The 16,204-nt window shown below is 36.0% G+C and overlaps 1 non-coding gene across 1 annotated transcript; it reads right to left on the bottom strand.

The window, feature by feature from the left end:
- Positions 1–640: 640 nt before the first annotated feature.
- Positions 641–748, bottom strand: LOC145599905 (small nucleolar RNA R71). The gene has a single exon (XR_014104152.1). It is a non-coding gene; the product is annotated as a small nucleolar RNA R71 (small nucleolar RNA).
- Between the last annotated feature and the right edge of the window lie 15,456 nt (positions 749–16,204).

The following is a 16,204-nucleotide window of genomic DNA, read 5'->3' on the forward strand; positions in this document are numbered from 1 at the left end:
CTTGGGTTCGACCTCGACTTACTACTATACTCATATAGGGGTTTGTTGAGTTTATAAATATTGTTTGATTGGGGTGGGAAGGTAGCCAAACGACCTACCGTTTCGTCTCAAATCAAAATGGCGCCGTTGCCGGGGAATGGTGTCTTGATTGTGTATTGTTGTTGAGTCTATTCCATCTATTTGAAAAATACAAAAAGATTTTCTTTTAGGCTACATTTGTAGCCGTGCTACTAATAATTTTTGTTTGAGAATTGTGTGTGCAAGTGAACATGGGAGAAGCTCAAAGGATTACATTGAAGGAATTAGGCACTCCGGGAGCCTACAAGTATGAGATTGGAATTGTTCCGGATCATGACTTTGAAATCAAGCCGGCCATGATTACTTTGGTTGAGAGGAAGCAATTTGGAGGGACAAAGAGTGAGAATCCTCTCAATCATCTCAAAGATTTTGAGAAATATTGTAATACTATTGTGGTAACCAGAGTTGCTCAAGAGTACATAAGACTCAAGTTGTTTCCCTTCTCTCTCATTAGTAGAGCTCTTGAGTGGTTAGACAAGGAGGTTAAACCAAGGTCCTTAAGAACATGGGATGAGGTTACAAAGGCTTTCTTATTTCGTTTCTTCCCACAAAAGAAGACGGCAGAATTAAGAACTTTGATCCAAAATTTCAAGCAAGGGCCTAGTGAGAGTCTCTATGAAGCATGGGAGAGATACAAGGAGTATCAAAGAGAGTGTCCACACCATGGGATTCCTACCTATCAAATCATACAAATCTTCTATGGTGGGTTGAGTTCTCATGGAAGAGCAAGTTTAGATGCCGGAACCGGAGGCCCAATAATGAACAAAACGAAAGAAGAAGTGGTGGATGCAATAGATGAAGTGGTTCGACATTACATGAATTGGCAAGAAGTAGAGAAAGAGCCAACAAGCAAGGGTTGCTCAATCAAACAACTTAGTGCCATCAATGATTTGACTACTTTGATTGCGGATTTAGGGAAAGAAGTTGTGTCACTTAAGGCAAAGCTTGAGAAACCACTTTCCCAAGCTCCGATTCTTCCCTCCCAAATTAAGGGGAGAGGTACATTTTCTTACCCTAACTCTAATCCTTCTTCTTGTTGCATGGTTAGAGAATGTTGGCCTTGTGAATTATGTGGAATGAATGATCATGATGCTTCTATGTGCCCCAATGTTCCTTGTGATGAATGTGATGGAATTGAAATTGAGCATGTGAATTATGTTAATGATCATGAATGTGAACCTAGAATTGATGTTCAAAGAAATGTTGGAAATAGGAATTATCATAATCATGTGAACCATAATAATTATAATCAAAATGGAGGTTGTAGAAATCATGGATTCCAAGGGGTTCATGGTAGCTATAACAACCATGGTTGTAATGGTCATGGTCATGGCCAGAGACATGGGGATCATAATCAAGGTTATGGTAACCATGGTCAACAAAGGGGCCAAAAGCAAACTAGGGGTAATTGGAATAATCAAAGTAGGGGATATTTCCAAGCAAATTTTCAAAGAGGTTCCCCAATTGATCTAGTTCCAAATGCTCAAAGTTTAAGTGATGATTCCTATGATCAATCATTTTCTTCTAGGGAATTTTTGGAAGGAGTTATTGAGAAACAAGCCAAGATGCTAGAAACTTACATGGCTTTGAATGATGAGAAGTTCAATCACATGTTGTCTTATAATAAAGATTTAGGTGATAAAATTTCTCAATTGACTAGTGTGTTTAAGGAATGTGCAAACTCCTCTTCTTTGACTCCACCTAGCCTAGATTCTAAGAAACCTATGGATGCTATTGTTACTAGAAGTGGTAGGGTCCTTGAGGGTGGTGTGCCTAAGAAGAGTGTTGCTAGAGAAAGCACTAGTAAGAATTCTATTGAAATTGAAGGAGATGAGTGTCCTTTGAGTGAAAATGTTGATGAGGGACAAGTAGAGAAGGTGATAGAGAAAGAGAAAGAGAAAGAGCTTTACAAACCCAAGCTTCCCTATCCCCAAAGGTATAATAGACACGAATTGGATGAGCAATTTGGGAAATTTGTAGAGATGCTTAAGCAACTTCACCTAACTCTTCCTTTCACCGATGTTGTAGAACAAATGCCAAACTATGCTAAGTTCCTCAAGGAGATTTTGAGTGGAAAAAGGACATGTGACATGATGGAAACAATTAGCCTACCCAAACATTGTAGTGCAATTATCATGAATAAGATGCCTCCTAAGTTGAAGGATCCCAAATGTGGTTGCGGATCATTTATCTAGGCTTGAGGATTTTCAAGTTCAAGATGATGGATCCCCTATTGAGGATCAGATGTTGGATGATTCATTGTATGTTATTAATGTGAAGGAGCTCCCTTGGTTTGCCGATTTGGTGAATTTTCTTGCTTGTGGGGAGTTCCCTCCTTTTTCCAGCAACCAAAGGAGGAAGCTCAAGAGAGAAGCTAGGCATTATGTGTGGGATGAGCCGATCTTGTATAAAAGAGGTGTAGATGGATTGTTGCGCCGGTGTGTGCCAAATGAGGAAATACCAAATGTCTTGAAGATGTGCCACTCGAATCCTAGTGGTGGTCATATGGGTGTTTCAAGAACGGCCTCTAAGGTGCTTCAATGTGGGTTATGGTGGCCAAACCTCTTCAAGAATGCTTAGGAATTTGTCAAGAGTTGTGATCAATGCCAAAGGACCGGGAATATTTCAAAAAGGAATGAGATGCCCCAACAACCAATTCTTGAGTTGGAAATTTTTGATGTTTGGGGTATAGATTTCATGGGTCCTTTTCCATCTTCTTATGGGAATAAATATATTCTTGTTGCCGTTGACTATGTGTCAAAGTGGGTTGAAGCTATTGCTTCTCCAACTAATGACCATAAGGTGGTGATGAAGTTGTTCAAGAAGATTATATTCCCAAGGTTTGGCATCCCCAAGGCGGTTATAAGTGACAATGGCTCTCATTTTGTGCATTATGCTTTCCGGAAAATGTTGAAGAAGCATGGAGTGAACCAAAGATTTGGTCTTCCTTATCATCCTCAAACCAATGGGCAAGTTGAGGTATCTAATCGTCAAATTAAGTTGATTCTTGAGAAGACGATTGCAAGGAGTAGGAAAGATTGGGCAAACAAGATTGATGATGCTTTGTGGGCATATAGAACAGCTTTCAAAACTCCTATAGGTACCACTCCTTATCGCTTGGTTTTTAAGAAGTCTTGTCATCTTCCGGTGGAGCTTGAGCACCGCACTCATTGGGCAATCAAGAAGATCAATTTTGATTTGGCTAGTGCGGGTGAGCAACGTTGGTTGGATTTGCATGAGTTGGAAGAGCTTCGTTTGGATGCATATGATTGTGCTAGCTTGTATAAGGCTAGAACCAAAGAGGTGCATGATAAGCTAATTGAGAAGAAAGAGTTCATTCCGGGGGATAAGGTGCTTCTGTTCAATTCTAAGATGAGGCTTTTTCCCGGAAAGTTGATGTCTCATTGGACCGGTCCTTTTGTTGTGCAAGACGTGTTCTCAAATGGTTCTATTGAAATTTCGCCTTTGGATCTTTCAAGGACTTTTAAGGTCAACGGACATAGGCTCAAGCGTTACTATGATGGAGTCTTTGTGGGAGTCATTCATGATATGACTCTCTATGATCCACCTTGAAAGAGGTGGAGAATGTCAAGCTTAAAACTTTAAATAAGCGCTTCTCGGGAGGCAACCCGAGTTTTCTAACTTTTTCTCTTTTTCTTTTGATTTTTCTTTGTGATTTGATGATGTTTTTGTGTCTTAATCTTGTTGTGTTTTGTGTTGTAGGTTTGTTTGAGTTGATTTCCAACAACTTTGATGCCATTTTTGAGGTAAATTTGTCCCATTTCTTGAGTTGGAAAATTAGGTAAGTATGGAGCTTGGTGAGTACTTGTGATTAAATTCTTGATTTTCATGCTTTATACTCACCAATATGAAGGTTTGCTACTGCCTATATGGTTCCCCATCACCGTCATATAGGTGTACGCACCTTGGTGAGGGAGGAAGAAAAAAGGGGGAGAAAACAACCCTCGTGGGTGCGGGCGCACACTGAGTATGTGCGGCCATACACGAGGTATGTGCGGGCGCACCATGCCCGTGTGCGGCCGGCCGCACATGCCTGGTACGTGCACCCCCTTATTCCCCCCCCCCTTTATACCCGATTCTCTCTCCTCCTTCTCTCTCCTACTTCATTCTATTTTCCCCTCTAAATCTATTGGTGTTGCTCTTAGTTCCTCCTTCATCTTCATCATATATTTTTCATTGTTTCTTCATCAAAGTCCATAATCTTCAAGTCTTTGTTGCTCAAATCTTCACTCTACTACATTCAAGGTAATTTTCTCTCTCCTTAGTTTGAAAATTTTGGGTATTTTTCAATTGAAGCTTGGTAGTATGTTGTTGGAGATGTTTGTGAGTAGTAGTATTTTTCTTGCTATATTCTTGTGTTTTCTTATCAATTGAAAGTGTAATTGCATGAATTATGAGATAAATTTTCAATTTTTATGATTCATGGGATTTTGATTTTGATTAGTACCACCTTTACTTACATTTCCATTATTGCTACTACTTGCTTCAATGCTTGATGATTATGAAGATGATGATGTTGATGGTGTTGATTTTTGTTATGATGATGGTATTAATTGAGAAAATTGAATATTTTGGCATGAATTTTGTTGGATTTGTGTATAGATTAGTTTGTGGGTTTTATTGTTGGTGTTGATGGTGTTCATGTTGACAAGGGTTTGCTAGTCATAAGGTGTAATGTTGCTTCAACTAGTTGTGTTATGGGACAATATTTGTGACAATTATTGTGGCTTGATTATGCATTGTTCAATTTAGTTGAATATTTGCTCACCTCTTTGAATATTGTGAACTTTGTTTGTCTCCCATTATCATGATTGGTTTTTGGCACATTATATGCTATTTTTGAAGCCCTTTTCTTTGTTCATTGTTTGTAGATGGTTGGTCCACATAGAACAAAGCGCGCCAAACCTTTCAATCCTCGAGATATACTTGAGCCTCCTTCTTCCATTAAGGAGACTTATGGTATACGGTTTAGAGTTAAGAAGCATTGGGATCTCTTTGTAAGTCTATCATCAAGGAAACTTTATTCCACAAGATTTTATGATCAAGAGACTACTACACTCTTAGGGATTGACGAAGATGTAAGGATGCTTGCAAGAAATTTGGGCCTTGAGGACTTCCTTGATCTAAATGCTCCTACTTTCCCTCGACTTACATATGAGTTCCTTTCATCGATTGATGTCCATGGTGGTGGTGACGATGATAATGAGTCTCCTACTCTCTTCTTCCAAGTTTTCAACGAAGACCATTCTATCCCACTTTCTTACCTCAATGAGATGTTTCATTTCCCGGAGCCCATCGAAGGTGTTCCATTGATTTATCCGGCCTATGAGACTCTTCATTCGGATTACAAGTATGATGAAAATGATTGGTGGGATAGTATATCTTTTGAGGATTCCTACCGAGCTCAAAATTCGAAGTCCGCTTCAATCATTCATGGAGCGATGCGCTACTTTAGTCGTATTCTAACTTATACTTTCTTCTCCAAGGAATCTCTTGGAGCGATGTCTCAAGAAGAGCTTAGCTGGCTTTGGTTAGCGGATCAACCAAGGGATGAAGAAATTGAAGTTATCGATTTTGCAAGGCATTTGCTCGATCGTTTCATTGATATTCGAGACGGGTTTTTTCTCTCGATAGCATTCAAATTGGAGGAATGATTACCATTATTGTTTTGTCTCTTGAGAAGAAGTATAGTGCCATGATTGAGAAGCTTCATGCAATTCAAGACACAAGAGAGAAGACTCCCTTTTATCTATTGAGCACATTTGCCTTAATCAACCAAAAATTCATTGAGCGGACTATCATGGAGGACTTGTTTATTTGGAAGGTATCTCGCACCACGGATTGGTGCCTCATTCCCTATGAGGGTTCTATGGTGAGAGACATGGAGTCGGTCTACCCTTTGAAGCCATGCAAAAGGGACATTCCTAGTTCCCTCCGTCGGGTCTCCTTACCTCCTAAGGGGAGTGCTCTTCCCAAGTCTAAGGCATCTTCATCAAAGGGAGGTAACCCTAGTCCCCCTCCTTCTCCTTCTTCTTCTTCATTGCATGATTTGTCTAGTTTACATGCAAAGATTGATGCCCTTACTTTTGCTTTGTCTTCTTCCTCTTCTATGGGGAATGGTTGTATGGAGGGTAGTTTTGACTTTCATGCTAGGAGGGTTTATGATTTTCATGTTTCAAGGGGGAAATTGAGCCTTATTTGAACTACCCTTACCTCCCGGTCCAAGAGGGACCTATCCCTCAATGGGAGCCTTATGATAAGGTTGTTGGACCCCGTCTTTGTTACCCTTATTGGGAGGGTCCCCATGTAGCACATAGTGCCATTCGTGGGACCTCTAAGGGGGATTATGACTATAGGAGGCCGGGAGGGTGTGACTAGGCGTATGATCCTACTAATCCTGCTTCTTTCCCTTCCCTTGAGACTGAGGGGAGATGGGGTCGTTCGGGCCCACCCGTTTTTGATGATTGGTCCCATTTCTTTGCTGCTGATGCCCTTAGGAGGATGGGTAGGGCCAAGGGGAAGGATTTAGTTCACAGTGTCGTCTATGACATTGGTGGGGGGAGTTCTAGTTCTACCCCCTACTTCAGTGCCGAGTGAGCCATGTTGGCTATCCTCCCCCCCCCCTTATGCTTATTTTATGATTGTGTCTTTTGCTTGCCCTAGTGTTGGGATTAGCTTGGGGGAGGGGTAGCTCATTTCTAGCTTGGGGGAGTTATTTTAGGTTGGTTGTGTTTTGCATGTCCTCCCTTTTGCTAGTGGTTCATTTGGCATTGTTGCTTCTCAGTCTCCATGTCCTCTATCTGCTCAGCTGTTTCTATGATGATAGTTCTGTTGGTTTCTTGATGATGATTTGCTCTGATTTCCTGTCTGATTGCTCTACCGTTATTCTGCTAGTTTTGATGATGATGTTTCCTGTTTGATGTTCTGATATTTCTCAGTCCACTAATATATATTTTTGATACGATGTCGTTATGCTGCCGAATTTTCGGCTGATTTTGTTTGGAAGTTACTGACTATTTTCTTTGTATATAGCTTCTTTTATTTTTCTTTTTCTCACTTGGTCTCTCGACGATGCTTTTGGTCTTGGATTGCAACGGAGGTGGTTCCTTTTTACCCTCGGTTATTTTTGCTAAGCATGGAGAGCCCGGTGAGACCTTTCTAATTTTTCTCTTTATTTTTCTTTGGTTGCATAGACTAGGCTTAGTTTAGGAGAGGTTGAATGGTTCGAGGATGATTGCTTGTTAACACGTAATGTGTTTGGGATCGATGACGATGATGTCATTCGATCACTTGTATGTCGATTGGGATCTTTATGTGTTTAAACTTGCTTTCTAGTCCATTTAATCAATTTTCTCCTATTCTCCTTTTGCTATGTTTCCTTTTCTTTTACTTTCTTTTCTTTTATCTTTCTTTTCTTTTATTTTCTTTTATTTTTCTTTCTTATTTGTGGTATGATTTTGAGGCATATTTTCCATTTTTATTTCTTTTTGAATTGGACTTTGTACATTGGACTTTGGCTTTTGCATGATTTTCTTCCTAGGTGGTAAAGGTATGCACGGTTTGAGATTATGTTCGGTTGACTCTAGGATAGGTGTATGCTAGGGTACTTGGTTTGAACTAGGAGGATCATGAAGCCGGATTCTACTTGTTTGTGGCATGCTTAGTAGTTGCTCCCTATAGTCAATTTGACACCATTAGTGAGTTTTTGCTACATCCATGTGAAGCTCATTGTTTTTCAAGCCTTCAACCTATTTTGTATGAGCGGCGTGGATCCTTGACTATGCAAACCTAATCTATAAAGCTTGATGTATGATTCTTAAACCCGAGACCGAACTATCTAGGGAGGACAAAGGCACATTTTTCGAGGTGGTATTTTTCGTTTTTAGGATAGCTTGTTATTCTCTTTGTTTTTGGGTTTACATTTGCCTTCTTGCAACCATTTGAGCCTTATACCTTCTTTTCAAGCCACATCTTTAGTACTTTGACCTTTTGTTTCATTTTCTTTTTATTTGGTTTTTGTGAAGCAAATTGATCATTTATGATGGAGTTTGTGGTGGATGAGTTGGAGTTTTGGTTTCTTTGAATGCAAGTTTGTGATATCATTTTCTTTGTGAATAATGGCAAGTGTTTGAGAAAAAGAAAAAGCCGTCCTACATTATAAGAGGCATGGACTAATAAATTGCATTATAGAAAGAGCCATCCGAATTAAGTAAAAGGCAAGGACATTGCAAGTTCAAGTGAAAAAAAAACAAAAAAAAATTGAAAAAGTGAAAATTCAAAAATATTTTGATGTATTCTTTTCTCCTTCTAAGCATTGAGGACAATGCTCCATTTTAGCTTGGGGGAGAAGCGCATACGCTTTTTGTGTATATGTTTGTGATTTATAGCTTTGAATAAGCTTGGGGGTGTGAGTATTTTTGTTTGGATTGGTGATTACTTGATTGTGTTTCTAAGAAAGGCGCTTTCTTTGCTTCACTATTAGGAAAACCACCAAATTTCAAATTTTAGCCTACCTTCACCCTTTATGCCTTACGTTACAACCTTGAGGAAAGACCTTTCGACCTAGATAGTTGAGTCACTATTCGGGGGAGGGCATCATGGGTCATTGCCTAAGGAAAGGGGATGCATAGTCAAGATTGTCGAGTAGCCTAAATAAATCTCTTTTTCCGGTTCCTTCGAGGAATCATTGGGATACTCACTAAGGGGAGATTTGAGACTAGTGGGGAGAACGCGGTAAAATTGTTTGGGATGAACGTGGATTGTGATGTCTAGTTCCTATGCCTAGCATACCCTATGTTTCAATCAACCTTAGATATCTTGAAAAGTGCATACCTTAATTACTTGAGAAAGATTTTCATTCATTTGCATTATAGTCTCTATGTAAGTCCATTTCGCAAAGGTTTTGTTTTCATTTCCTTTTCTTTTCTTTTCATGGTTTGCCTCATTGATGTTTGGTGGAGAGTTATGGGTCAAACTCTTAGGATACCGTTACGAGACCTCACTCGTCCTCATAGGCGACTTTGGGGTTTAAAGGGCTTGTTGTAGCTAAAAGCAACCGTGATTCCTACGACAGTGAGTCTTAGTGTACATTCTTATCTTGAGTCTTTCTTTTTCATTTTCAATAAATTTTTCATCCTTTATCTTTCTTGCTTTGTTTTGCTCGAGGACGAGCAAAAGTTTAGCTTGGGGGAATTTGATGAGTGACAATTATGGCACTCATTTGATCTCTTTTTGGATGAATTTCATTTCATTTTATAACTCTTTTCTTTAGTTTTCTTTAGTTTTACTCTTGATTTCTTCATTTTGTGCTTTTCGTAGTTAGTTTCTTTATTTTGTGCATTTTCTCGTTTATTTGTTGTTTTTCTCTATTATTTTCTTTTTCTCTTTTGTTTGTAGGTTAGGATCGTTTGTCCAAGGATTCCCGAGCTTCCTTTCAACGGTTATCATCGCTTTTGATGCCTTATGCTAGTGCAAAGAGCTCCAAGTCAAGAGGGACTCGAAGAGCAAGCTTCAAGACCGGTGCACACAAGTGGTGTGGACACCATTCATGCCTTGTGCCCACCAAAAATGAAGAAAACTTACTGCCTACTTCGTTCCCCATCACCATCATCAAAGGTGTGTGCACCGGATAAGCTAGGACGAAGAAGGAAGGGAAGTTAACCCACAAAGATGCGGGCGCACACAGGGGATGTGCGGCCGCACAGGTGTCGCGTGCGGCCGCACATCAGGCTCGTGCGGGCGCACCTGTGTGGGTATGCTCCGTGCGCGCCTTTCTCTCTCCTACGAGCGGCCGCTGCGGCGTGGGTCTATTTTTGGACGTCATAACCAACTTCTCCTTTGTATATTTAGTTATTTCCTTCTATTTTTAGGGGGAGAATTAGATTTCATTAGCTAGAATTTGATTAGATTAGACCTTAGAGAGAGAAAAACACTTGTTCTTAGATTTCTAGAGAGATAAAATGTGGGTTTGATGATTGATGATTAAAGATTGCTACATTTGATTTGATTTCTATCAAGTTTGTAAGAATTCTTTACTCTTTAATGCAATTTCATGTTTGATTTCATTAGTATTGTTGTTTGATTTAGTTTGTTAATAGTTTGATTGATTTGGTTTGAATTTGTTGATTTCAATTGATGAATATGGATTTGATGATTAGTTTAGCTTTGATCTTGATGTTCTTCATGGATTGTGAGTAGTTTGATTGCTAGGGTAATGGTGAAGCATGTATTAGTGATGAATTGAGATTAATTTGGGGAAATTGATTGAGTTGATAATGTGATTAAATTGGTTGATTGATTTTGTGCATGTGTGTGCTTGATTAGGCTTGATCACCCTTGTTATTCACACTAGATTGCATTGTAAGTTCACATTGATACGGACCATTGATTTGTGGCTTGCATTTACACGATTGAGGTATCTTGTGACGTTTCCTAGTTAGCGTTTGACGTAGTTGGCGCTAGTTAGACCTCTAGGAGAATAGCATGATATGCTCTTTTGGTTGCAATTTCGATTTTCCCTCACATTGCTTGACTTAATTGATTGACCTCCCAAATTGATTGATTTTCATTGTTGATGCATGTGGATCCTAGCCCTAGTATTTGTTATTTTTGGTTTACAAGTTATTAGTTGAGTTTAGTCCTAGTTTAGCCTTACAACCCCGCTCTTTACTTCGGAATAGCTTAGCGTTAGGCGATAGACTTTCATTTACCATTCCCTTGGGTTCGACCTCGACTTACTACTATACTCATATAGGGGTTTGTTGAGTTTATAAATATTGTTTGATTGGGGTGGGAAGGTAGCCAAACGACCTACCGTTTCATCTCCTATCAAATATGAAGAATAAAATAATTAAGGAACAAAATAAAGGATATACACACATTATACAGATATTAGAAAAAAAAATATATAAACACAATAGAGGAAATCACATAAAGTATTACAGGATATCATCAAAATATTAGAGGAAATTATCAAAATAATATAACACATTTTAAGCAGAATACAGGACATCATCAACAGAATAAAAGACATTAACAAAAGAATAGAGGACAACAAAAACACAACAGAGGATATCATTTATACTATAAAAGACATAATTAAAATAATACAAAACAACCTCCATTTAAAATTAAGATACTCATTGCCCCAGTTTGTTAGATCAAACAAAACAGGATGTTTGAAAACTTTCGGAGCAGTTGAATGTACAGTAGCATCAATCTACATGAATAATTAATTATTGAAGTTAATAATAGAAGATAAAAAATATAACCTACAAATCATATGAAAAACACTTACCAACAGATCATCTCTACCCTTATATTTTATAATATTATCCCTTCGATTGTTAATAATCTCAACTGCAGGTCTTCTTTTCTCATTTCCAATAGTATTAACAATAATATTGGCAAAATGATTAAGCTTATGAACAGGGAAAAATATCTGAAAAAAAACATTACACAATATTATTAAAACAATAAAAAATTTAATTAATGTAAAACGAAATCATCAATTACATGGAACATATCAGAAAATTAAATAGAGGACATTACAAATGACAACAAAGGATATCAAAAAAGAAATAGAGGAAATCGTGAATCATAATTTATGATATCATAAATCAATACAGGATATGAACTATGCATATAAAAAAATTAATCCATCAATGAAGTATAAAGCAATAAAGAAAATAATTTATCAAAACAGGATATCAGTAAATAAGAAAATTTCATTAAATCAAAAATAGATATAATAACAGAAAAAGAGGAAGTAATGAATAACAAACATGATATCATATAATAGATAGAAGAAATCATATATGATATCAATAGAAAATAATAATCAACAGGATAGAGGACATCATTAACTGCAATATAGGACATAATTAACTTAACCCAGGACATCAAAACAGTGTAAAAGACATCAACAATAGAGGAAATCATCAGAGTAATAACAGGATATCATGATAATAATATAGGACATCATTAACAAAATCTAGGACTTCATCAATAGTGTAAAAGACATCATCAATAGAGGAAATCATGAAAACCATGTAGGATATCATTAACAAAGTAGAGCAAATAATGTAAACAGTTAAAGAACATCAACTAAGTAAAAGAGGACATCATCAACAAAAAAAATAAAACATCATCAATAGAATAAAGGACATCAACAACAGAATAGAGGACATCATTAACTGAACCCAGGACATTAAAACAGTGTAAAAGACATCATCAATAGAGGAAATCATCAGAGTAATAACAGAATATCATGATAATAATATAATACATCATTAACAATACCTAGGACTTCATCAACAGTGTAAAAGACATCATCAATAGAGGAAATTATGAAAACCATGTAGGATATCATTAAAATAGTAGAGGAAATGATGTAAACAATTACAGGACATCAACGAAGTAAAAGAGGACATCATATATGATATGCACGATATCATGAAAGACACAAAAAAAATCATATATCAAATGCAAAATATCATTGAATAAGCATAATTATAAAAAAAATTCAGTAAACGATATAATTAAAACAATGTAGGAAATGAATAAAAGAATAGAAAAATACCAAATCCAATTTGTTGAACTTAATTTTTTGGAAATTTACCACACCACCTCTGTATCTCTGCCACAACTGCAAGATCAGAAACGTCTATTGGTTCAAATGATTTTGTTAAATTCTCTAAACCCTCTTTTGCATCTAAATAAGCAGCATGATCATCACCATTACGCAAAGCCTCAATTGCATTTTCTGCTTCTTTTACCTGCTGACGTCTCTTATTATACTTCTTTATTCTTTTATGTTGCCTATCAACTTCATGCTGTTAAAACAAGAACACAAAATATAAGAATATATAAAAGGAATTAAACAACATTTATTTAAAAACAAAATAGCAAAGGTACTTACAAAAATATTGAGTGTAAACCAGAACATCCGGATACGCTTTTGCCCAGCTGCATTGTTTTCACCATAACGACTCTCAAGTTCCATTTCTTTCATGTTAAACAAAAAGGCAAAACAGTTGACTATATTTCCAGCCACCCAAGTGTTAGGAGCTAAAGTTAATATATCATACTTGGTGATGTAAATATCAGTGTCTAAGCAAGAAAATTCTCCCTCAAGTTATAAATCAAGATCTGCCTTTTTTTGTCTCCCTTGTGTAGTTTCAACAATCTCCAATGGTTCTTCTTCTTTCTTAGGATCAAAAAACAAAAAATCAAATAGCTGCTTCTCTTCTGCAGTAAATGATTTATAATCCTAATTTCTTTCCTGCAATGTCCTAGCCACAAAGAAATCAATGTCTACTTCAGGTATTTCAACAGGTAAAGAAGGTACTTTAGCATTCTTCTTTTCAATCCTTTTTTGTTTCAATTCCTTTGACCTTCTCTTTCTCTTTTCAGAATAAGCCGCAATTTTCTTTGATATTTCCTCACGCTCCGCTTGATTCAAAGGAGTATCAACAATAACAATAACAGGTTCTAACAAGATAGACAACACAAGAAGAACTTGGTCTACAAAAATAAACAGGTAGCACAGAAGCTTGAACAGATTCAGTTGTTTTTGAAGTAGAAACACCAATAGAACTTATCGTAGTGTGAACAGAAACAGGCACTTGAGAAACATTAACTTCACTACTACCAGATCAGAAGGCTTTCCACCAACAACAGAAGCAGAAGACACACATAAAACAGAACCTTGTCCTGAAGTACCAGATAAACTTCTTTGCTTTAGCAATAACATTTGCAAAATCTGACTAGTACGCTTTACCTGCAAAAAATATAATCAAGTGAAATAAAACAAAATAGATGAAATCAAATAATAAATAAAAGATTAAATCCAGTAAATAGAAGATATCATACATTAAAAAGAAAAAAAAATGTAATGAATAAATAACAATAATATATAATATAATTAAAAATAATTATTATTCTGAAATAAATATCAATTACATAAACAAGTAAAAAACACTAGAATATTTTACATTATTGTCTATCATAAATACATTACAAAATATTTTGTGTTGTTGAAGATACCTCATTAGGATTTTGCTGCCCACGGGAAGAATTAGGAGTAAAAGAAGTAGAAACAATAGTCAAAGGAGGAACAACAGTGATAGGAGGAACAAAAGAAACAGTGGTAGCAAGAACAAGATTGGTAGCACCAACAACAGAAGTAGCTGGAGGAGTAGAGGTAGCATCAACTACAAAAGTAGCAGGAGGATCAGAAGTAGCAGGAACAAGATCGGTAGCACCAACAACAGAAGTAGCTGGAGGAGCAGAGGTAGCATCAACTACAAAAGTAGCAGGAGGATCAGAAGTAGCAGGATCAAATGATGTTGAAACTGGATGAGGAGGAGAAGGTGTTTCTTAATTGTTTAAAAGATTAAAATTAGGAGATTTGAAACCAAGGGCTATCTTTTTAACTACAGAATCAACAGAATCTTCTGCATCAACTTGTGGAGTAACATCATCACTTGTCTTCAGATTTACAACTAGACTTAAATCCAAATTTGCAGGAGTAGATTCATTATTTTCCACATCAACTTCTGGAATAACATTCTCATTTGACTCCAAATTCACAGCTGGAGTTAATTCAAAATCACCTTGAGAAGTATTCTCTAAAGAAGCTAAATTCCCTTGAACATCTACCTGCAAATTATCCTTCATGGTTCCAGATTCCAGTAAATAAATATTGCTTTGATGATCATTTGTAGTCTTGTTCTTATCAACAATCACTGGATATCCCTTGTTCTTTTCAGCAATCTCTTTTTGCTTCACAAATTCTCTTCTACTGTATCAAGCATCTGAAAAAACTCTTCATTCAAGTCAACATCTGACTCTGGCTGAGAAGCTTCTTCTGATAATTTTTCTCCATCTTTTCTAAGATCATGAATCAATTCAATATTCACAGCAGAGCCAATTTGAATATTGCGTTGTATAATTAACAATTTCTTATCAAGATCCTGAAAAGGAAACAAAAAATAATCTTAGAATAGAATTAAAAGAATGAAGGATATAATTTAAAAAATTAAGAATATCAAAATATGTACACAAGACATGATGAGTAAATCACAGGATATCTATAAATACAAAAGGATATCAAAATATAAATCATAATAGGATATGATAATAAGAATAATATAAATTCTAAAGAAAACATAGGATATAATTAACAGTATCAATGGAAAAGTATATACAATACAGGATATAATAAATTATAAAAACATTTAAAGAAATGAAACAAGAGGTGTAGAATACAATTCATAAAATAAAGGATATCATTTTAAATATGTAGGACATCATTAACTGCAATATAGGACATCATTAAATGAACCCAGGATTTCAAAACAGTGTAAAAGACATCATCAATAGAGGAAATCATCAGAGTAATAACAGGATATCATGATAATAATATAGGACATCATTAACAAAACCTAGGACTTCATCAACAGTGTAAAAGACATCATCAATAGAGAAAATAATGAAAACTATGTAGGATATCATTAAAACAGTAAAGGAAATGATGTAAACAATTACAGGACATCAACCAAGTAAAAGAGGACATCATCAACAAAAAAATAAAACATCATCAATACAATAGAGGATATAAACACTGGATAGAGGAAATCAATAACTGCAATATGTAGGATATCATTTTAAATTGATGATATCATTTTAAATATGTAGGATATCAACATAAATGTACATTTGTCTATTGTGAAATAAAACAAAAGCAGTAGGATACAATTAATAAAATTAAGGATATCATTCTAAATGCAAGGATATAAAATTAGGTATAAATGATATAATACAATAACATATGATACAATAAACACCATAAAGGATATGATCAAATAATAACAGTATTTGATAATAAGCATAATATAAATAATACAGAAGACAAAGGATATATTTCACAACATCAAGGATAAAGTAATATATAATATAGGATATAAAAATATTATAAACATTTAACACATAAAAAGATCAAAATCTTACTGATATAGCCATAGATTGAATTTCTTTGTCAGAAGGAAAGCCTTTAGGAAACTTATATTTTACAAACAAGTCAGAATCATCATCAGTAAAAACC

Source organism: Chenopodium album, chromosome 20, assembly GCF_948465745.1.
Source record: "Chenopodium album chromosome 20, dcCheAlbu1.1, whole genome shotgun sequence".
Taxonomy (NCBI): Eukaryota; Viridiplantae; Streptophyta; class Magnoliopsida; order Caryophyllales; family Amaranthaceae; genus Chenopodium; species Chenopodium album.